Here is a 23,608-nt window from a genome sequence, read left to right on the forward strand (position 1 = left end):
GTGCTGGTAAGGATTCTAATTTTGTATTTTCCTGAAATTTCATTTGCGGATGCCCGCAAAGGAGACGCAGGACAGCCGTGTAGCGGCAGCGACTGCAAAGATAATGTCGCTAACATGAGGATTCAAATCCACCGATTGCCGGTCTAAGTCGCCGAGTTCTCTCAGTTTGAAATTCTAAAGTTAGCCGAGACGCAAACGTTCCCCTTCTGGTAACAGCACACCAACACATGGACGCGTCTTCTTTACTCTTGGCGTTTCTTTTCTTGCATTTTCTTATATCCACACAGCATTCGTCGCTTCGGGTATCGGTTCGCTCTTGGAGTAAGTCGAGTTCGGGCAATATGATGGACGCCATTCGTATCTGAGTTCCCATCGCGATTTTGTGCAAAAACCGAGCTGCCGCAGAATATTCGTGAGCATTCCGCCTGGTCTGGGAAAGCAGCCGCGACGGCACGCGGAATCCGTGACATTTGACCGAGCAAGCGCCCGGGCAGGACGCAAGGTTTTGCGATCGCGTGAAAATTCGCAAGGAGGAAAACTAGGCTCCCAAAAAACAGTGTAGTGCGAGCGGTGCGGTAGCGAGCAGAAGTTCTAAAGTAGTGTTTATGCGGAACGTGTGGGAAAGAGAATCGGGAAGGGAAAAAGATGTCGCCGCCATGGAAATGCCGTCTTGTCGCCAGCCGTGGTGGTCGGGCCGCGTAGAGTAAAGTGAAGCAAAGCAGAAGTGGAAGCAGAGCAGAGCAGAGGCAGAGGTAGAGGCGAGAAGAAAGATAGTTGGAGTGTGTTGATTATAGGGTGGGAGCGGGCGCGGGTGCGAGCTGGAGATGCCGGAGTGATGTAAGTGAAGCACGGAACGGCCGAAGTGGCAGAAGCGGAATCGAGTGTGGAAGTGAGTGAGTTTGGAAGAGCGGAGTGCGGGGCGCGGCGCGCGTGAGAGTTCCTCGCGAAGAACGCAATGTAAAGACGACGGCGGCGAGAGCAGGGCCTGAAGAACAAAAAGAATAGGGAAGGGGAGTGCGAAGGCAGGCGCGGCGGAGGCGAGTAGAAGTGATAGGTCGAGGGGGTCGCAGCAGGCGCGGAGAGAACACGGTCAGCGCCAGAAGCAGAAGCGGCCGCACGTCGGGAAAATTGGCGAGTCGCGAGTATTCCGTCGAGAATCGAAGTCTCGCGCCGGCATCGCGGGTCCCTGCTCGCGAAGTGTCCTCGGAGTGCGCCTTGAGTCGCGTAATTGTGCGAGGAACCCGTCGGAGGTGGAGTGTAAGGAAGCAGCCGCGGCGACCGCGAGAGCCAGCGAAAGGAAGGGGAAGCGGGGCGCGAGGACTAGGCCCAGCTACAGTCAAAAACGGCTGATCGCGTTGTGGCCGAACAGTGGACGGACAACCTTTGGACATTATCCCTTCGCGTGGTGCGTGAGGGCTCGAGCGGGTAGCTGAGAACCGGGGCTGCTGGGAAACCGAGAAAAGCTGCAGGAAAATTGGAAGTTGTCGGTGGCGAGCTGGTTTTTTCAGAGTGACATTTCGCGTGAGGTGCGTGCGGGTGTGTGAGTGCGCGGCAGTGACAACCTATATGTGTGAAGCACATGCGAGCGCATAGGTGTGTCGGTGTTGGTGAGTCGTGAAGTGGGCGAGAGAGTGACTATCCGTGCAGTTGCGTGCGAGCTGTCCACTCGAGCGGCAGCGGCGCGAACGAGACAGACACTGGCAAGTGGAGGATGCGGTGGTGTTGGTAGGTGCCGTCGATTGTGCAACGACTCTCTGTCCGTCACTCCACCCGCGTCTTTTTTCTTTGTTTTATGCTCCTTTTCCCATCGTTCGTTTTGGTGTTCTCAGTGGAAGTAAAGCAACAAAAAACCTGAAGTGTGCGTTTTGTCTCGTTTCGTTCGGTCCGGTTGTGTGTGCATCAACTTTTGTCCCACAGTGTGTCCATTTTCGCCAGTGCGTCGTGCGTGCAGTGATCTAGCGGAGTGGGATCCTGGCAAATTCACTTGGCCGCCAGAAACGAGTCGAAGAGATGGTAATTTGTGCCCTGTTCCTTAAGAAATGTGCCTTTTTGCCTAGTCGCATTTTCAATTCAAACGTTAATTTGATGCGTACACACACATGTGAGTGCAAGGGAGAGGGAGAGAGTGGCGAGAACGAGGTTGACTCTCCTTCAAATTTATGTTCTTGCATTGGATTTTTTGTGGGTGCTTCTGAGTTACGTGAGGGTTGCCGATAGTTCCGGTTGGTTAGCTACAAATCCTGGCGAGAATTTTCATTCCGCGCCGCTGTAAATTTTGTGAAACTGATCCTTTAGCCTTTTGTCGAATTAAATAATTAAATGCCCATCTCTGTTCTTGCGATAACATTCAGACAATAGATCTTTTCCTAATAGTTGAGACCATGTAACGGTTTCCATACATTAAAGGACCTCATGAACTTCTCAGTCCGCTTTTACTTTCTTTTGCTTTAAAAGAGCAATTAGAATCAAAGCAGGTGCAAATAGTATCAACAGTTGATTTCTCCTTATGGTAAAATCTAATGATTTTGTTGTCTTACTAGAGTTATGCCATTGTTCAACTGGACTTGTGCCCTTGACACCTTATTGTTTTGGCAGATGAAAATTTCCTTTTCCCTTGTTTCCTCAAGGAATTTCATAAAATCTTTCATCATAGGGGTTTACTTACTATAAAGTCTTTTCAATATCGTTTTTGCTTTTTATTTTGTCCTATTCTTTTTTCTTCTCTGCTTTGGAATTTGTTTCCAACTAAATAACGGATGCAATTGCCCGCATAAAGCCATTACACAAACCATTTTGTTGTTCTTATGCAGCCTTGTTTCAGTCGAATTCATGTGTTTTTCAAGCAATTTCATAAGTTTATTCAATATGGGATGGCATAATTAGACGTTCTTGGAATGCAAAGGTCTGTTGCCAGATAATTTTACCGTTTGTTATGTCGTACCGGAAACTAATTTGCATTTCAGGAAAAATTATAGAAAAAGTTGACTTTTCGAGGGGTGCAAACTTATTGCGGTTGCGCTTCCTTAAAAAGTGATAGTTTTTTTCATATCATCCTTGTGAATTTGGAAATTTCAACCTTAAGCCCAGTGGAAGGGAAAGGTTCCTCTTCCGTAACCCCTTTGAAATAACGATAGTGAATATTTTGATTCATTGCCGAAGGAAGTCAAGAAGCATGGAAGAAAAACGGGACGCCCCCTCTCTCCAATTCCATTAAAGTGACGGCAATTACCCTTAAAAAGTTATGGCGCTTGAAATTATTATGGTAAAGTTTAATTAGTCAACTCTATCCCTAATGGGAGAAGAGGTATGCAAAAGGCAAGTATTCCTTCTCTAATTCAATTTGAATTGCGGCGCACCAAGACTGAATAAAGTCGTCGTTATGTCTGAATATCATCGATAAAAATTTTTCTGCATATCCTCTATAAAACTTCATAATAATTTAACTTATAAGTTTAAAACGATAAAATTCTGTCGGAACATGGCAAACTGATCAATAAAAGCAAAATTGATGGTGAATTGATTATTTTGATTAGTTCTAAATTGCAATTTCATAAACTCTGTCATACTCTTTTATTAATTCGTTTTGGTTCAGTTATTTATCCGTAGCTTTCCTTTGTCTTTCCTTCCAGTGAAATAGCAAAAAGGTTCAGGTTAGGAAGCTCAATATTGCTCTCACATTGGGTAACATGTAATCTTTAAATCAGCAGGGAGTGAGTGGCGGAAAAGAAGGGTTAATGCTTTGTAAATCATCAATGGGAAGTTGAGCCAATTCAATTAAAATAAACTACTCTCCCTTTTTACTAACTCTACTTCCCATTCACGCAATATTTTCTTAAATGATGCACAGGATATCCAAGCTTTACATTGGCTTCATAAATGACATAAGGTTTTTTAATATTTTTAAAACATGGGTAATTAACAATTTGTTTTTCATACTTACATCCATATTTGTTACAAGTATAATAATTTGCTCCTTTGGCAACTTGCCACGCAGTTTGCTCCTTTGAATGTATGTACCCTTTTCCATTTAAGTTTGTGAAGTAGAATTGTTTCGTCAGCATCGAAACTTTTTGGGCTCCAAAGCCTTAGCTTATCAAAACTTTTTTATGCAATTGATGCCATTTTGTTGTTAAAAAGGAAAATTTAACTATCTGAGCATCCAAAATCTCTGGAATAAGCAGTAGGCAATTCGTAGTAGTCGTCTACGCTCATTTACTTTTTTCTTTAAAATACCGCTGTTAATGCTCATTGTTAGCAAATCAATGAGGATGAGGAGGAGGAGGTTCGAGATATTTTTCACTTGTAAAAAATTAGATTCAATTATTTCTCGGTTCTTCCAAATTGTTGGTATGGTAGAATGTGACACTTTAAGCGCTGATGCGCGGACCAGAATTAGATTCCCTACATTGTGTGAAACAAAACCTTATTAAAATCGATTCAGTGTCTGTTTGTCCGTCTGTCTGTTACACCCGATTTACTCCAAAACGGTTAAACCGACTGGCTTTGACTTTGGTGAGAATATGTGGGCGGTGTGTCCTTTTACATACATGGCGCCATTTTGTGTTGAAGGGGGCCTCCCCCCACATGCGAAAGGGGGGGGGGGATATTATTTTTTTTTCCACAGAATATGGTGATGTGTATCAAATGAAAGAGTCCGATGATCTTATTTCTGATATTAAGGGAAACATAGGCGAGTGAAGGCTCAAAATGTGTGCTCCAAAAAGAGAAACAGGTCTCGTTTTCAGACCCTATCTAACCGAAAATGTGAAGAAAAAAACATCACGGTGATGCATCTATATAAAATCTAGGCTTCAAAATACACCCTGTTCCAACGTCTGCACAAATAAAAATAATAATAGTATATTACCATATTTTGAAAATTGACCCAAAAACCATCTTTAAGTTCACGCTAGAAGTACAAAGTTTGGCAACAGTTTAGGCGATAATATAGAACATAATTCTGGAAAGTTTGAACGCAATCCAAATAACAAAGTTATTGAAAGTCAAATTGTTGCATTTCGCGTAAATTTATTCCACTCTAGTACGTGTATGATGTCATTATGATATGTATAATGTACTTATATGAAAGCAGGGGTTTATGGGGACCCTTTGACTTCCCTTTATCAGTTTTGACTATCAATATCAATTACTGGAGACAGGCATGTATGTGGATGATAATGAAATTTGCGGGTAGTGTTCAAAAAGATGGAGGTTTATGTAGGATGTTTGCTTTCATGAACAGGATTTCCTACAAGGATATTTCTAGATCTTGAATACTTTTTTCCAAAATGGTGGTTTCGTGAAAATTAGTTATAAAATTTGTTTTATACGTTGACCTTTATCACAAACAATGTTTGGATCTTTTAAATTTAACTTTGAAAAACTCAGAAATTTTTCAACAGAGCATTCCGGCTTGAATGTTTTACATATGACCAAATTCCTAACCCTTTTAAAATAAACTATTTTCATTGACTTCAATACTCATTTATTCTTTCACTTAACTTCAACCTACCTCCGCGTTTCGTTATCTAAACCTGGAGCGATTTGGTAAAGATACACGACTCGGCGAAGCCATTACTTCTTTTTCTTCAGCCTTGGCCCGTTCAAAAGCGAGGTCGGCTTGTCGTGATCGGTTTCGTCATTTGGCTCTATCGAATGCCTGATCTGGGTGTAATCTCGAGGCTTTTAAATCCCCATCAAGCCACCGTTGTTTAGGTCTGCCTTTTGGTCATTTACCAGCGACTTGCCGTTAGCACGAATTGCGTGACCATACCAACGAAGACGCGTCTCTCGCAACTTTTTCACGATCGGTGCAATCCCATAACATTTGTGGATATCCTCATTTCGGATGTGATCGTTGTAATAGTTGTCGTGTGAAGTAGTGCCTTGCCAACTGATTTGACATTTTAAAAAATTATATAAATAATTGAATAGAGTTAGTTGCCATTCATCGCCGCGAGCGGAGCATCACATCTGTGTACAATTTAATCAATGCTCAAGTTAACTTATAATAATAAAAAAATCCAAACAAATTGGGAGGAATAATACAATAATGAACGAAATTATTATAAAAAAAAGTATGGAAGATGCCTACCTTCCATAATTGAATTGTTTTGTCTAGTTGGCGGTATTAGCTGTATTCTTGTTTCTATTTAGTCCGAGGTTTTCCGCTGTTCTGCTAGTGTTTGTATGTGGATTTGATTCTAGCCAGGATAATATATCATTCATATGATAACTGATATGATTTGTGATTCAGAGGGATTTTAAATAATGTCGAGGTGGATTCATGATTAGTTTTCGTTTTTTTTTTCGAAAAATTTTGTCAGATGATTTTTTAGCTCTGCGTGAGTAATCGATCAGCTTATTAGTCGAACGTCAATTGGTTTGATCGGAATCCGAAATAGTATTTTATATAGTGCATATAAAATAGTAATATAGTAATCCGGATAGCTGAGTTGTTAGATCGCAAGGCTGTCGTACGGAATGCCGCGGTTCAAATCTCACTGGTGGCAGTGGAATTTGTATCGTGATTTGACGTCGGATACCAGTCGACTCAGCTGTGAATGAGTACCTGGGTGCTGACCACATTGCCTCCTACAGTGTACTGTAGTGTACCGTTACGGTCTTGAATGAAGTGCTCTAACACACTTCAAGGCCCTGATCCAACATGGATTGTTGCGCCAACGATTATTATTATTATTATTATATACATACATATGTATCTTGGAGTATTCTTTGGGAAGCCCGTGCCATATTAATATACATTGAATCATTACGGAAGAGTGCGCCGGTATCCTCGACTCTATTTGTTCTTCGTTGATGTCGAAAAGGTTTTCTATAGCGGACACATGTAATGGAATAACCAGTAGTGAAAACATGTTGACTAGAAAACGGAACTGGAAGGGCGTAGCTTAAAGAGGAGTGATAAATTTATGGGGTTACAGGTTATACTATGCAGTGGGTTCATTATTGCAGGATGGCCGACCAGTGGGCGGCTCTAGGGGTTCAGGGTGGAAACTAGCGGAAGAAGAGTGCCAAAACGGTAGAAAATCTGGTGGGGGGGTGTCTGCCTATTGTAAAAAAAGGCCTTAAAATGAGCTTGGATCGGGTATTTATAGCATCTATATGTTTTCAAAATCATATGAACGTCGAAGATCAACCTGGCAAGGCGATAAATCGAAGAATTACTAAACAGGGGATAGCGTCAGCATCGCTTTATTCATGAAATTTCAAACAATATCTTTGAGAGAAACAAAAGATAATACAAAAAAAATATTAAGATGTTGTTAAACACAAAAACTTTGCGAATCCACTGTTTTTAGTGTCTAAGGTGGGCCAATCAAGATTGAACCCAATAATTTGTATTTTCGGCTAATTCATACAAATCCACCGGTCCCTAGAGTTAATTTTCTTTATTTTGCCGTCCCGATAATTTGTAATCGCCAGTCTCTTGACGATACGAATTATCGGGATTCTACTGTATTAACTAAGGAATATAATTTTGCTGTTAATAGTTGCTGAAAGCGAGTTTGGTCAAAAGAGGAGAAACGATTTTGCAACGGGCATTTGAATATCCAGCAAATGTCCATTTTTACGGATAGTTATTTCATAATTTCAGTTTATGGTGGAATTACACCAAAAAGTATTGTTCAAGTCTGCCAAATCGTTGTATGGAAATGATTCTATCGAATTCTACAAGAGGATGACAATGCAAACATTCCAGTCGGCTGTGTACTCCTTGGAAAGAGAAAAATAGCATCTTCACATTAATTGAAATTAATAAGAAATCCAGGCGCCAACCTGAGAAAAAATGTTTAATGCGTTGATTAAATAAAGTTTAAAAGGGCAAATGATGATCTTTCAAACAATTTGTTGATCCCATTCCTCCAAAAATTGTCTGGTCTTGCGTCGAAGAAGTTGTTGAGCCAGTTTTTTGTTCGACAGGGAGCTGAAATCCGTTGGGGCTAGATCTGAAAAATATGGTGAATGGTGAAAAACCTTCCATTCGAGCTTTTGGAGTGCGCCGTTGATCACTTGTGCAACATAAGATTGTCGTGAAACAGTATGTTGTTTCGAATGACGGTAGACATTTGCTTAAGAGAACATCATCAACGGCGCAACAACCGGTATTCGGCCTAAGTCTGCCTTAATAAGGAACTCCAGACGCCCCGGGTTTCCGTCGAGGTCCACCAATTCGATATTACTAAAATCTGCCTCATCTTCTTTTTCTACTCCTCTCTCGCAAATGCATAATCTTATTATCATTATCCTGCGCGACTACTTTTCCTCTCCGTTGAGAACGCATTGCATACAACTTCAGCTTAAGTGTCATTAATGTAAAAAGCAGCAGATTTCTCACAGAGTTAGAAGTTAGTTAAATTTACAATAAATAAAAGTCATTATTCCTTTTTTAACTTAATTTTTTCGTACACGTTCCAATCGAGCACATTGTTATTACTTAGTACAAATAGACTATGTTGTCGTACGTCTCTTTGAAGTCCACGAATATTTCAAGTATTTGTTTCAACGAGAAAACGAAATTTTAAGAATTACTCTACTATCCAACTGTCAAATTTTTCTCGTTGAGGTCCTCTCTGGTATTTGTGGATTATAGCCTCATAGTTTGTATTATCAACTTTTAATCCGTCCATGTCAACAATAACCCTCTTTTTCACAATTGAGTGGACTATCCCTTTTTTTATAAACAGGGCATATCAGATTTTTGCGCCAATCTTTCAGCATAGATGTGTAAAGCTTCAACGCCACCGTTGTATTGCTGGTTCTTGTGGGTCGTTCTGGGCACCGTTTGTTTGCAGCATTTTTCTTTTCAACGGTCATTGGCACCCGTCATCAAACCATTCATTTCTTCTATTCCGAGTTTCCTACCTAATAACTTCCTTCTCAGTGCTTTTAATTGCGAAGTTTGGAGAATTCAACTTTGTCGTTTTCCTGATATTGTTCTGATTAGGGGTTTGCAGAATATGGGGTTGTAATATATCAGCAGCTGATTGAATATAAATTGGTGGTTATGGGTACAAACGATTTCGTATCGTCAAAGATATAGCGGTCAGGTTTCTTCAAGTTTGTAAATATCTATATGATTGTTGTAGAGATCTTTATCGTGTGTTCCCTTATCGCAAGTCTGAAAAAGATGTTTTCTGAATCCACACATTCTATTAGTCATCTATTATTATCGTAATTTTCACAATAGCTATCCTTGTGAAACGCTTTGTGGATTTTCATTAACTTCAGTGGACTTCGAAATAAGAGTAATCCTGGTGGATTACATAGTTGCGAAAGAAATCAATTATGCGGATCGTTCGAATGTGCTATACAATTATCTTTTTCAATTAGACACAATAATAAATTCCTTCCCCTTTTTGTAATCGAAGTTGGGATTTGCAATGGAAAACTCATCGTTAAACAAGATTTCGGAGATGAGCTGTACATTAAATGCGATTATCGGGTTGTTGGCGAACATGGAAGTACACCGAATGAATCATAGAATTAGATGTTTCCACCAATTATCCATAAGTGGCTGAAATGTCTGTTCCTGTTTCTATTAGGATTCGTTTTAATTAGAAGCAAACGGAGGTGGAAATACAGCAATTGGAACCTCATCTCATCCAAATGAGATGAGCTTGTTAAGGTTAATAATTTACATTTCTTGTGAATATATAAAATATATTGATTATTTATAATTACTGGAAGGGTGCGGCAACACTGGTTATTTTTTTGTTGCGCGCAAGTCTACAGAAAATTTTCTCTAGGTCGCCGCAGTCGCATTCCCATATTAGTGCACATGCTATCTTGCTCGCACTTACTTTGAATACCGAGGAAAACCTTCAACTTTGAATTCAATTTAAATCCATTAATTTTGTTTAAATTGCGTCAAATTGCATTACGCGGAATGCAACGGTCAGGAATTCTCTTTCGCCTGACGAAAACTCGGGGAAATATGTCCGGAAAATAGAAAACACCAAATAAATTTCCTTGTTTCCAAGTAGAAATTGTTGTTGCTGCTATGGAGGAGCGATAGAGATGAGGAGAAATGTGCAGGACAACTGCCGCTGACCGACTTGATCAGAGAGTGAAGAGAAGCAGAAGCAAGTGTGAAAGAAAACGAAAAAGAAGGGAGCGGGTGGCCGGGGTGCTGGAACATGTGTGTTTGATGTGGGGTTGCAGGTGTGTGTGTGAGCGCGCGATGCGTATTGTTTATGTAGGGGATAGTAGTAACATGTGCGCCGGGATTGTGTACTGGAAAACCTCGACCAAAGTTGTCAAATTTCGATATGTTGGTTGCAAAGAGAAGGAAAGGAACCCTGTGAGTTGTCACGGCCAATTATGCGAATTTCCCCAAACAAAATTTCTCTGACGGAAGTGTTGATTTTCTTTATTCCTGCGAAGAAGGCCCATCTCGGCTTTCCATTGTCGGAAGATCCTGTTTTTCACAACTTTCGCCATCAAGTATTTCCGTTTCTTCATAGGCTTAGTTGCTCAAAGGTACACCTCCGAAGTACAATTCTTAGAATTTTGTAGCTGGAAAGTGGAAAAAGTTTCTGATCTTTTAAACAACATTTCGGAGGTGAACTGTACATTAAATGCGATGCTCAGTTTCAGATATTTATAATTAACGCCATCTTCTAAAAACGACGATCGTGTAATCGTCTGAATAAATGTGCATTTCCTGAGATTCTAACTAGATTCATAGCATAAACTCAAAACGGAAGTTCTCTCGGCTAAACATAATCAGGGAGCCTGGTTGTTGCCACTTTAATGGAAGCAAACATAATCACAAGAAACTTAAAAAACTGACAAATATTGATTGCGGTCGGAGTTCGAATCTCGATTTGGCTTTGTGGTTGTCCCGCAGTTGTAGGTCAATCACTTGCACGGCGTTTTGCGTGATATCGAAAGCTGAGCATGGTTTCACTGTATTTCACTGTATTGTTCTAAGCTAGGAAGTTTCAGGGCGATCCGTTGGTCCGCTTTGTTGAGAAAATAGGTTTTCTTGAGAGGTGTAGCTGCAAGTGAGTGTGTTGGCCTTTCTTATTGTGTGACCGATCTATTTGCCGATCCTAATCAATGGCCATATGAACTGCTGCTGGACTACATTTGAGATTATTTTATGTCGCAAGCAAGAAGTGTAGATGAAAGATTGGATATTTAGACTGTCATTCGCACTAACCCACACAGCGAAATTTGGATTTGATATTTTAGAATTTCTTTGTTGCGCTGTATCGTTTGTTTTCCATGAATTCGAAAATTCGATATTTAATTGAGTTGATAAGTTTCCCTGCCTATAGTTGGCAACAACATTCGGGCGAACACAAGAGCCATTATGTTGATCTAATGTTTTTTTTCCTGAAAAAACAGTATCGCTTTGTTTCAGTATTGTGAACTAGAAAAGAAAATTTATTTTTCAAACATCGATATATTGAGGACCATTTGTTTCCTTTACCAGTGAATCTCAGCCTTTTTCTAACTATAGACAACAACAGTAGAATAGAATATTGTCTTGGTGGGATGATTTGCTTTAAAAAGTCGATGAGTATTTCTGAAGCATTGCAATACATTGATTTCAGTTTTCCACGATTCATTGCAACAGCCTTGTCTCCGCATAAATCATGGCGATAAATCAAATCCATATGAATGAGGATGATCCAGTCCGGAAAGTCTATAAGGGCAATATTTATGGTAGAAAAAGAAGACGAGGCAGATCCTGCCTAAGATGGAGCGGTGGTGTAGGTCCGGACGCCAGACAACTTTAGGGATGTCGAATTGGTGGACCTCGGCGCTAAACCGGGATGTGTGGAGTTCCTTATTAAGGCAGGGCTAGACCGGATATCGGTTGTTGCGCCGTTGATTATGATAAATCTGGTTCGTCCAAATTTAACTTTTTAGTGTTTTATGAAAAACAGAATCTTCTCAAAGTCGGTTATTGACTCTCTGCCTGTTGCATGCACTTTGCTCGGGAACTTTTTGGAATGGGTTAAAAACTGCGCACTTAAATCAATGCCCATTCTCGGCAATTACCCATATAATATATATTAGCTGCCCCCGTTAAAATTTTAATATTTCAGTATATAGAAAGTTACTAATATTAACAAAGTTTTAATAGACGAAAGATATTCTTTTTTATTCTGGTATGTGGTCAATGCAGGAGGATCTAGCGTATTCCTAGCCGATCAAGTTTTCGAGATGTTCTTTGATGTGTCCCAGGATTATTTTAGTTATCATCTTTTCGCAGTAGATACCCCTTCAATTGTCATATTCAAAACAGGTACCTTTTTTTAAGGTTTTGTGTAAACACAAAACCTTATTAAAATCGGTTTACTGTCTGTCTGTCCGTCACACGCATTTTTCTCGGAGACGGTTGTAGTGATTCGTACCAAATTTGGTAAACAGGTGGGAACTGTGAACGCTCACTCATATAGTGTGTTACATCCTTTTACGTCGAATTTAAGGGGGGGTCCCCATATATGTAAAATTGGAGTGGAATTTTTTTTTTTTCATCAAATATAGTCATGTGGGGTATCAAATTAAAGGTCTCGATTAGTACTTTTTGAAGCCGGTCTTAATTTTGACATTTGTTGAAAAGGGGCGGAGTGCGGGGGGGTTGAAAGTGATCATTTTTTTAACGAACCCATTCTCAGAAACTATCCAACTGAAAAATCTGAAAAAAATCAGGGGGCTGCCACTATATGGTGCCTAGGCTCCGAAATACTCTACATACCGGTACCTGTTCAAATAATGTTAATAATGGTACATTATTATAATTTTTAGTAATTGAAAGGAAAAGAATCACAACATTTCGCAACAATGTAGGCTACAGCATAGAGCATGATCCTGCCAAATTTGGTGAAAATCGCACCATTACTAACAAAGTTATAATAGGTCAAAACTGTCGCTCCTCCGCAAATTCAAGACTATGAACTTGAAAGTGGATATTTTCACATAATATATGCATATGTTACGTGCTACATCCTAATCGGACAAATGCAAACTCAAATCTCTTTATAAAAGAAATACACAAAACCTTTCGTACCTGAAGCGTCTAGCTTCCGGTTTCCCGACTTGTTTGGAATTGTGACGATTATCTCCTTTTTCCACCCTCTGGGAAAAGTCTTGGATTATCACGATATCCTTCTTGAGGAGCGTGCGCGCATTTCAGAAACCAATCTTAGTCCGCTTTTGATAGCCAACGACTGCAGCCGTGTAGTCAGTTTCTATCGAGGCATTTTCCGTAGTAGTAAAGTTTCGAGATTTGCAGGTTGCTTGCCCACAAATTCCTTTTTAGTTGCCTTTTACTACAAAAAGGCATATTCGGCGTGTATTCTTAAGTTTCCAACTCACAGGATACTACACCGTAAGGTGTCAAATATAAATTATTATACTACTTGTTCAAAAAGCAAAGATCTTGAATAAAGCATGCGCTCTCTTGTTCTTCAAACTTTATTTCATTTCTTTCAAGGTTTCACCAAAATGCTACTTATGTCAAAAGATTATAAAAATCTTTGAAATAATTTGCAATCGTCGATTTTCGGAAGACCTCGAGTATCTTGTTTGATACCAATTTTATTTCCTTAATGGAGTCAAATCAATGATAACAAAGTGGTTTTTTGAGTTTCGGGAGCTGCCAGAAGGGGTTGTGGAACGATATGAATCGAATGTTTGATGTAAAAGTAGTTAACAACCAAAGAAATGTGATATGACGCATTATCGTTATAAAAAGCAAGAGTTGTTTAACCTTCAATTTGAAACATATTGCTTCTTGCAGAAAGCCGATGCTGCATAACCGTTTAATAATCTTTTTTATTGACAATTTGACTAGAACAAGACCGCGATAGTCGAAGAAAACTGTCAGCATTACTCGGATTTTAGACTTGGTTTGACATGCTTTTTAAGATTTTGTGTAAACACAAAACCTCGGTTTACTGTCTTTCTCGGAGACGATTATAGCGATTGGCAACAAATTTGGTAGAAAGGTGGGAACTGTGAACGCTCCCGCATACAGTGAATTACATCCTTTTACGTCGAATTTAAGGGGGGGTCTCCATACATGCAAAAGGGGGGTGTAAAATTTGTTTTCATCAAATGTAGTCATGTGGGGTATCAAATTAAAGGTCTTGATTAGTACTTTTCAAAGCCGATCTGATCGTTGGAAGGGTGGGGAGCGCGGCGGGTTGAAATTGGTCACTTCTTTAAGCGGCCATTCTCAGAAACTACCAAACCGAAAAATCTGAAAAAATCAGGAGGCTGCCAGTATATGGTGCCTGGGCTCCGAAATACCTTCCATGCCGATATCTGCTTAAATAAAGTTAATAATAGTATATTACTGCAATTTTTTGTAATTGGTTAGAAACCCCCTTTAAGTTCATCTTAGTACTATAAAATTTTGCAGTGATATAGGCTATAATATAGAGGATGATCTTACCAGGTTTGGTGGAAATTGCACTATTACTAACAAAGTTATAATACCTCAAATTTGTTGCTTCTTTAAAAATTGAAGACTATGAATGACAATATCACCCGAAAGTGGATACTCTCCCATAATATATGGATATATTACATGCTACGTACTAAGAAATACACAAAAACTTTCGTACCTAAAGCGTCCAGCTTCCGATTTCCCGACTTGTTTTACCTCTGCCCACCTTTTGAACAAATGGAATAGTGTTGACAACAAATGTGATCGAAATCGACTTTCAAAATCGATTGAATTGATCCAAATCAAATGTTGGTGATGTCTGCAAGGTCTCGAATTTCCAATAGAGTCATGAAATTTGGCACATACTATATGTCAGTTACGGTTTTGCCAATTAAACATTAAAGTGCATAGTTTGACATATATACATATATACTACAAACGTACAAATGAAACTGTGTTGCACCGAAATATTTTTACATAAGAAATATCTGTATAAAGCGTTTCGTACTTAAAGCAAGGAGCTTCCAGTTTTCAACTTATTTTCATGCAGGGATGATGGAGCCAAGTTTGCGTCTTTTATTGTTCAAAGCAGACTTATTAGATATTTTCTGAAATGGATGAAATTATATGCATGCATTTAGTTTTGGTGACAACGAAAGTTCTCTTTGGATTTAACCGGCGTTGCCTCTTTTTTCAGATACAATGAGTTTCACTTATTCACTTTCTTTGGTTGGAGGCATGTATCGGGAATGGAAATAGCGAGCTTTGGAGAGCTCTGCTTTACTTTACTCTCGGCATGCTGCAAAATTTTGATGGGATTGGGTCCTCGGGTAGGTTTAGGAATACGAAACCTTGCGCGATCCCAGCTGGGTTAGTATATGAAGAGGACACCTGTTACTAAACTATCTTTTGTGATTACCGCCTATTTGGTAAGCTAAGGGTTAGTTTGTAAAGGTCCTGTTGAAAGGTGATGTAAAATAAAGTCGGTAGCGTAGGCATCTTGCGCTAGATTCGGAACAGGACATGCTCATAATAATTGACTGCTTTAAAATTTGTAGGTTGAGTTGTTGAAGATAGGAGAAGTTTTTAGGAGGATCAAAAAGTATCGGGAATTTTTAATTTAAAAGAACCGCGTGTGACAGAACCGGATATTTTCGGTTCTTTTGAGTCGTTACAACCTTATCTGACATGTCAATATTTGGCGAAAATGTATGCATACGCCTGGCGTTTGTTTACACCGTCAACGTCTTTTCTTTTGTCGTATGGCTAGTATTGTTGAGCAAAGGATTTTTTTTTGAAAGTTTTGTTAATCTTATAAAAAGAAAATTAATTAAAACAGTTTTAGTTTAGAGTAGGAATGACATTATCATCTGACTTTATGTAAAACAACAAGGGCGAATTTATAGTTTACATGTCGCGTTTCGTCCAAGGTTAGTAGGAATAATTCTCCCTAAATAAAATTTTTTTTAACATGAAAGTTTGATAGCCCTGAAAATATTAGTTTTTTCCTCCGGTGGCTTTCATAATTGCTGAATATGGCATTTCAACTTGATATTCCTAATACATAATTTGTTATCATATGAAGGCAGAAACTCGACGTAAAATGAAAAGGGGAATAATAATCCTAGTTGATGCGGAATGTTATACGGAACACAAAAAATAACATATATCCTACAACAGAATTTCTTCTCACCATGTATACAAAAATATAAGTTAACATAAAGATAAACGGAAACCTATATGTTATAAAGAACGAATAGATTCGTAAATTGGTCAGTACAAAATTTTGGACACTTTTTGGGATGAGTATCGCATCGGTAAGGGTGCAAGGATACTAGAAAGGAATGTCTATATCATGTTTTTCGAAATGTTTATTACGTGCTGCCTCTGATGCTTCTTCAGAGAATGGTCTTATATCTTTGATTGCCGATTTTGGTTTGGTTTACGTCTCTCCATTTAAGGCAGGGTCTGCCACGTCTTATTTTTCTAACATATATTGCTTTTATAGGTTTTCCGGGCTAAATCATCTTCGCCTATGCGGATTCCCAGTTGGGTGGACTTCACATCAACATCGCCGATTATTTTTTCCCGGGCCAAGTTAAAAAGGATTCACGTCAGGGCTTCCCCTTGGCTTAGGCGGGTGATGACGATGAATGATCTCGAGAGTGATCCTGCTGCTTTTATTTGGCCTCGTACATTGACCAGGATCAGCCTAGTCAGTCTTAACAATTTGATCGGGATATCGTATTCTCCCATGGCTGTGCACAGTTTTACTCTGGCTATGCTATCATAGGCAGCCTTGAAGTCGATTAAAAGAAGTTGATATCGACGCTTTTTAAACTGTGCAAGCTTGGAACACAATTACTATACTTTCATTGCTATAATAAAAACATGTAGATAGTAGTCGATCAAACCAATTAATGTACCGCCAATGGTCACGTGGTGAAAGTTACAGGAAGCCAGAAACCTTTCATTGCTATTTTTATTGCAATAAAGATAATGCAAAATATCGTTATAAACAATTTATTCAGGAGATTTCTTGTACATTTGCCTTTAGTCCAATCAATAAAACTGAGAATCGGTTGCGACCTCTGAATTCTTTCAGTCGAGAACATGACATGAAATGAAATCGAAAATCGTCAATTCTAAGCAAGAAATGTTTAATAATAATAACAATCGTTGGCGCGGCAATCCAATTGGAAGTGCTGTTAGAGCATTTCATTCAAGATCGTAAAGGTACATTATAGGATTGTAGTACCCTGCAGGAGGCAAAGTGCTCAGATACATAATTTACAGCTAATGCGACTGATATCCGACATCCAGTCACGATAAGCAACATCATAGCTCCGTTATTATTTATCCCACTGATTTATATCATACCTCTTTGAAGGAGCTTTAGATAATTTCACCAGGAGTTGCTGGTTTTGTGTTATTTGACCTTTAGAGTTTTTTATTTTTTTGTAGACATAACGAATTTACGTTTAACGAGCCATATAACTCAGCACATATTGCACCTACTACAAAATAAAAAAATCATTTAATATTATATGCTTTGTTTCTGCTTAATATCATTTCTACATAAAAAGCAGGATTTTCGAGTTATTTGCGAAAAACCATTGAAAAACATGCATTTTTTCGATGAAAAAACAACATATTTGAACATGAATAACTCGAAAGTTACTACTTGTACGAATAATTTTCACTAAACCTTTTCTTTGCGTGGAATTGGCCATTTAATCGTTTTCTGGGGTTATTTCGAAAAAAAATTTCACCTCGAAGGGAGGTTGCTACCCCCCTCAGGCGCGCATAGACACTATAAAACGTTTGTTTCCTATGCCACCTTCTACCCCTACCCCAAATTTCATGTCAATCGATCTTGATTGAAAGAATTCGGAGGTTGAAAGCTTTAATGATTGGACTACCTTTAGCGATCTGTATTATCCCTATACCTGGGTACCTACACTCATAACAGCAATCCTCATTTTGATTGAAATCAGCACATAATATTCTTTTTGTGAGTACAAAAATTTATTAATCCATTCTAAATGAATTTATACTTTGAAATCATCGACCCGTTTGGATCGAATTATTTTCATGCATAGAAGCAAACTGAAAAGAAAAACATTTCAGACGAAACCTTCTCTGTTTCTCTATTGTGTTTTACTGGAAACTATGTCCTTCGAATCACAAGAGATGTTTGATTTCATATATAAGATGGCATTACTCTTTTGATGGAGCAGTTTTAAAAAAACTGGTCCAGTATTCTTTTATCGAGAGGGCATTATTAAAAAGCCGACGAGTGGGTTGTCTTAGCAACATGTGATGCAGAACAGTAGAAAATGAGTGCAGGGTTTTCGGGAAGTACTAGAGGAAATGGAAACACGCTGCAACGGTTTCATGGGAGCTTGGTTGATGTACTATATTTCATATAGGGGTCATTGGTAACTATTTCCACAACTGAGTGCGGTTGTCACATTGTTTGTCAGCCTCTCGACCTCGCTGCCTCGGATTTGAATTTCATGTTAAAATGTTCCAAAAATATACATATATAGAATTTCCAACTTTATTTAAATCGGCAAACTTTCCGCTTGCCTTTCCGTTCCTTTGTCTGATTTTCGGAATTCATTTTTTTTTATTTAGCACTAGTCAAAATTGGAAGAGAAAGTAAGCAGCGTCAAAGGTCAAAAATCCCCCGGTCCCAAATCACCGCAAAATCGATCAATAAAACTGTAGACCCTAATTTAATTTTCTATATAAATCTACGTATAATGGGAGAACATTTCAAAAACCTACTGTCCTTAAACTTACTACGCAAAGATTAACGGGTTTAAACAATGAACTTTCAATGAAGGCCTTGAAGTGCGTTAGAACACATCATTTTAAGGCCGTAGCATTACATTCGAAGGCAATGTTATCAGCATTGCACTTATATTAAATAAAGCAGTAGAAAATATTGAAGCGAGCGTATAGCTGGCTTCTTTAATTCGTCAGTTTTTGGTTATATCCCAAAAATATGTGGCTATCTTAGTAATTTTAGAGAAGTGGAAACATCGCCGTTGTATTAGGTTGTTGCAAATGAAATGTCGGATATTTGAGTAAAATTTCAAAAAACTATAACATTTATGAAAATTAATTTTATTAGTCAAAATAAGAACCAGCAGCTTCAATGCACTTCTCCCAACGATATACAAGGGCATTTATTCCAGTTTCGTAAAAGTCTGGGTTTCTAGAGCTAAGAAATTCTTCAAAGGCACTTTTGACAGCTACTTCATTGCTGAATTGTTTCCCCGCCAAAAAGTGATCCAAATGCTTAAAAAAGTGGTAGTCGGTTCGCGACAGGTCCGGTGAATATGGTCGATGAGGAAGAGTCTCATATCGTAATTCATTTAATTTTTGGACCGTCATTCTGGAAACATGAGGTCGGGCGTTATCATGGAGCAGTATCACTCCATCTCTGTTGACCAATCTAGGCCGCTGAACACGTAATTTCTCGTGCATTTCATCAAGTTGGGCACAATATTTCTCTGCATTAATTGTTTCACCACGCTCCAAAAACGAATAATGAATAATTCCAGATGCAGACCACCAAACAGTTACCATTACCTTCTTCGGGTGAAGGCTCGGTTTTGGCATGTGTTGTGGAGGCTGATCGGCATCTAACCATTGCGCTGATCTGCGACGGTTGTCGTACAATATCCACTTTTCATCGCATGTCACTATTCTGCGCAAAAAGGGATTGTTCCTGTTGCGGTTGAGTAGAGAACTGGATATTTCCATTCGCAGCGCCATGTTTTGCTCGTTGAGTTCATGCGGAACCCACTTATCAAGCTTCTTCACCTTTCCAAGCTGTTGTAAGTGCCGAGATACTGTCGAATAGTGTACGCCTACTTTGTCTGCAATGTCACGAATCGATGATCGGGGATCAGATTCCACTATCAAACGCAACTCGTCGTTGTCGATCGATGGTCCTGGGTGTCCACGAGGTTCACTTTGGAGGGTCATGTCGCCTGATCGGAATTTTTCGAACCACCGCTGTGTCGTTCGTTCCTTTGCTGCGTCAGCTCCAAATGCTCTGCAAATGTTTCTGGTTGCCTCCGCTGCGTTGTGACCAAGTTTAAATTCATATAGAAAAAGTAGACGTTTTTGACTCCCTTCCATGCTTTTTTCTTTGAGTTTTACTTGGAACTTCAATGACGATTGAAACTGAAATGACTCCTTGATCGAACGAATGACTATTTATACTCAATTATCCCATACCACCAGAGTCACCTTGTGGCAGTTTTAAACATTAAAATCATAACTAACTTCACTTCATTGAAAAATCCGACATTTCATTTGCAACAACCTAATAATTATTTCCGGGCGGGTACGACGTGAAAGTTGTGCAATTAATATAATTTTGGTAGTTGAAATGATTAGATGTTTTTTACTTTTTGATAGTATCGTTTATTTTAATACGTATATACCGATATTTCGGGAACCACTAGTTGCTTTCTTCAGTGTCGATGGAAGTTTGGACATGAGTTGATGAAAGCTTGAAACTTCTAATCAATAATGGCAATCACTTTCCATTTATTATTCTCCAATAATAGCAGACAGCAGTGCCGCGGGGTAACCTCAACTAGATCTTGATGTTTAGATAACATTATTTTAAAATTTAATATCTGTTGATACCAGCGACATCAAGTGCAGTTCCGATGCCTTCAATACTCTGCCTACTAATGCCGATAGGATGACTGTAATGAGAGCCTGGTTTTGTTGGTTTTTATCTTCAGTCCGATTCTGCCCATAAGTAGGCAAGAGAGCAAGCAAGTTCATCAACAGCGTAATCGAAGTATTTGAGAAAAGATGACATTATTCATTGAAATCCTCTATGTTCTGCAACCAAGATAGCATGAAGAACGTTATTGGTAATGGGAAGAAAAACTATCGGTGTCATAACACAACCCTAGCGGACTCTGCTCAGAACTTCAATTCGTTCTAAGATTTTACCTCGATGCAGCTTTTTGTCTAGAATGTATATACTCTTTATTGATGCTGTTGAAGCCTTCTCGAAATCGATGAAAAGCACTCTAAGCGGGTATCTATACTCCGCATATTGCTCCACAGATAACCGAAGGTTGTTAATATGGCCGTCACAATAGGATTTAGAGAGGAAACCAGCCTGTTCTCTATCTATCAAGCTTTCGAGATGAATATGCATAAATGTAAAGACGTATATCGTTGTTAAAAATGATAGGATTTCCGCAAAATTTTCTAGTTTCGAGTTTCATATCATATTTTGTATAATCCTAACTTAAGGGGGTTTCCTGTAAAGTTGCGAAATATTGTAATGTAATATTATTAACTTTATTTCTTGCGGATTGTCCGTATTGCCTAGTTCTGTTCATCGATCATGTATATTGAAACTATTCTTTGAATCAATCCGATTTTTTATGCAGAATGATAGGATTATTGACGACACATTTTTCTCGTGTGAATTTTCAGGAAGAGAATTCAATTTGCTTGACATTTCTTCTTCGCGTCGTTGGGGCCCATTCCTATTTCGGACCTGCTACTAAAAATTTGGCCAGTTCTCAAAGATCGGGAGATAAGCTTACTCACGTGATTTAGATGTGAACTTGCAGATTCTATTTGTTTTGAATAATTTGGCCGTTTTCTTTCATCTTTTTCATAGCATATTCCACTCAGAATTATTTTTACTAGTGTAGTTAGGTCATTAACATTGCTTTCATATAATATAAATTCTATGCGCTTTTCTATTTTCTATCTGTGTTACATGATTTCCATCCCGATAGTTCAAGCCCTCTAATGTTCATTTATTGATGACAGGAGTCGATGTCTGTTTATTCAAGGTATGATTTTTAGCGTAAATTATAATTTATCGTGTTTCCCGTGCTTATATATATCGACGCAGTGAATTAGTTTCGATTCATCAGGGTTTACATTGTGAAACGAAATATAAACCAAGTCATTGCAAATTTCCGGTGTATGTATTTGGATTTTACCAAGTTTCTGTTGACTGTTACACACGATTTTTGTAGGTTATTATTCACATATGTTACACGCTCAGGTAGTTGGTATCTCTTCATAGTATCTTCATAATCTATGTGTCCTTCCAACAAAAAACACGCCTAAATAGTAGCTAGTGTGCTTCTCAGCATCATAGAAATAATTTCTTAAAGACGCTCCTCACTGACTGGATTGAAGCTACTATTTATACCCCATTCCACAAGTTCCAGAACATTGTTCAATAGCATCTGAATTCTTATAGAGAAGAAATCCATAATATCAAAACGATTCTGTTGCTGTGCTCGTTTTCGGCTCCCAGCTGGGAGCTCGTCTACACAGCGCCCTACACGTGTTTTAATCATGCTCTGGCAATAGGGAAATTCACTTTCAAATAGATTTTCAATAAAAAGAAAACGAGGAAAGGAGTTGGTAAAGGAGAAAGAACGGCTAACTTTCTTACGCCAACATGGAAGTGATCAAGAGCAAGACGTAGAGTCAAATGGCATGGTTGGCTCCATCGGCAAGCCAGCGTAAAGCTCAAGAAATAGTACATGATTATGAGCGGATCCGGTCTTGTTCTTGGCTATTGGGGCCCATTCGGTTTTTATCGCCACGAATCATTCTGTTCTGAGTGTCGTATCTCACTATGTAGTTGGCTTTAAGTTTTCATGTAAGTTTATCATTCATAAAGCAGAGGCAATGAACATTTTCGGAGCACGAATTGAAATTGAAATATGTTGCGAATGTATTTTTTTGAGACGAGGTATAGCTTATTGTTTGAGTATTCTCGATATTGAACAAAAGTCTGATTGCTTATTGAAAAAAATCAATCAATAGTTGAAGAGAACCTTATGTCTATTCTTTAACCTATTCCTGAATTTGAGATTCCTAAATTGCCAGGAAATGAGCTTAATGTGGCAGCAAAAAACCAAGCATGGATAATATTAAATTTGTAATTCCCGACTTTCTGTTTATTTTATTGAAAAAAAAAAAGAATTTTTTTAAGAAAATTGTGGAAGGTTGGTTTTCTAACCGATATCAATTTCTACTGCATTTGAATATTTCTTTCTAATAGCTATTATTGATTGGAATTAGTGGGAGGTGGTACAGGAAAAGGCACGTGGGTGAACCCGTATTCCACAGAAAAACCTGTGAAATAAGCTAGGACAATGTCCGGAAAACTCCTTTTCTCTCCTCTTTCTCCTCAAGTCCGATTTTTCAACTTTTGATTTTATTCTCGTGCGTGACTATATGGTGCTGCTTGAAGATAATCCATTGAAATTACCCCAAAACTTTAAGACTGTCTTATTATGAAGATTGGCGTTTCAATGAATAGGAATTATTCTAGAAACCAGGATGCCTTCCTTTGTTTTAAATGAATTTTCACAAATGTTGTAAAGTTCCACAACAAGCAGCTACATTAATTATCTTCAGTGCCAGTGGTAATTTCACGTTGATTGAAATAGCTTAAAGAGGGCCACTAAACTTTCTGGTATTTTAGATTTTTTCGCTTTTAGACGCGACATTTCACTTTAGGGTGCGTTGAACAGTTTTGTGATGCTCGTATGTTGCAAACTTATGGGGAACAGTTTAACATACGATTTCAGGAATACTGCTCATACCCTTTTGGATCAGCTTTGAGATGATATTGTTATTCTATGGAGT

General features: G+C 38.7%; 1 protein-coding gene across 3 annotated transcripts in view; it reads left to right on the forward strand.

The window, feature by feature from the left end:
* Positions 1-268: 268 nt before the first annotated feature.
* The window catches only part of LOC119647473 (phosphatidylinositol 3,4,5-trisphosphate 3-phosphatase and dual-specificity protein phosphatase PTEN), an 88,324-nt gene continuing 64,984 nt past the window's right edge, over positions 269-23,608 (forward strand). For 2 of the 3 annotated variants that reach the window (XM_038048443.1, XM_038048415.1), the window contains exon 1: positions 269-2,013. The gene's annotated coding sequence lies outside the window, so the exon portion shown is untranslated. The remainder of the gene's footprint in view (positions 2,014-23,608) is intronic. The other variant, XM_038048451.1, reaches the window with a different exon arrangement.

The sequence above is a fragment of the Hermetia illucens genome, chromosome 1 (assembly GCF_905115235.1).
Source record: "Hermetia illucens chromosome 1, iHerIll2.2.curated.20191125, whole genome shotgun sequence".
Lineage (NCBI taxonomy): Eukaryota > Metazoa > Arthropoda > Insecta > Diptera > Stratiomyidae > Hermetia > Hermetia illucens.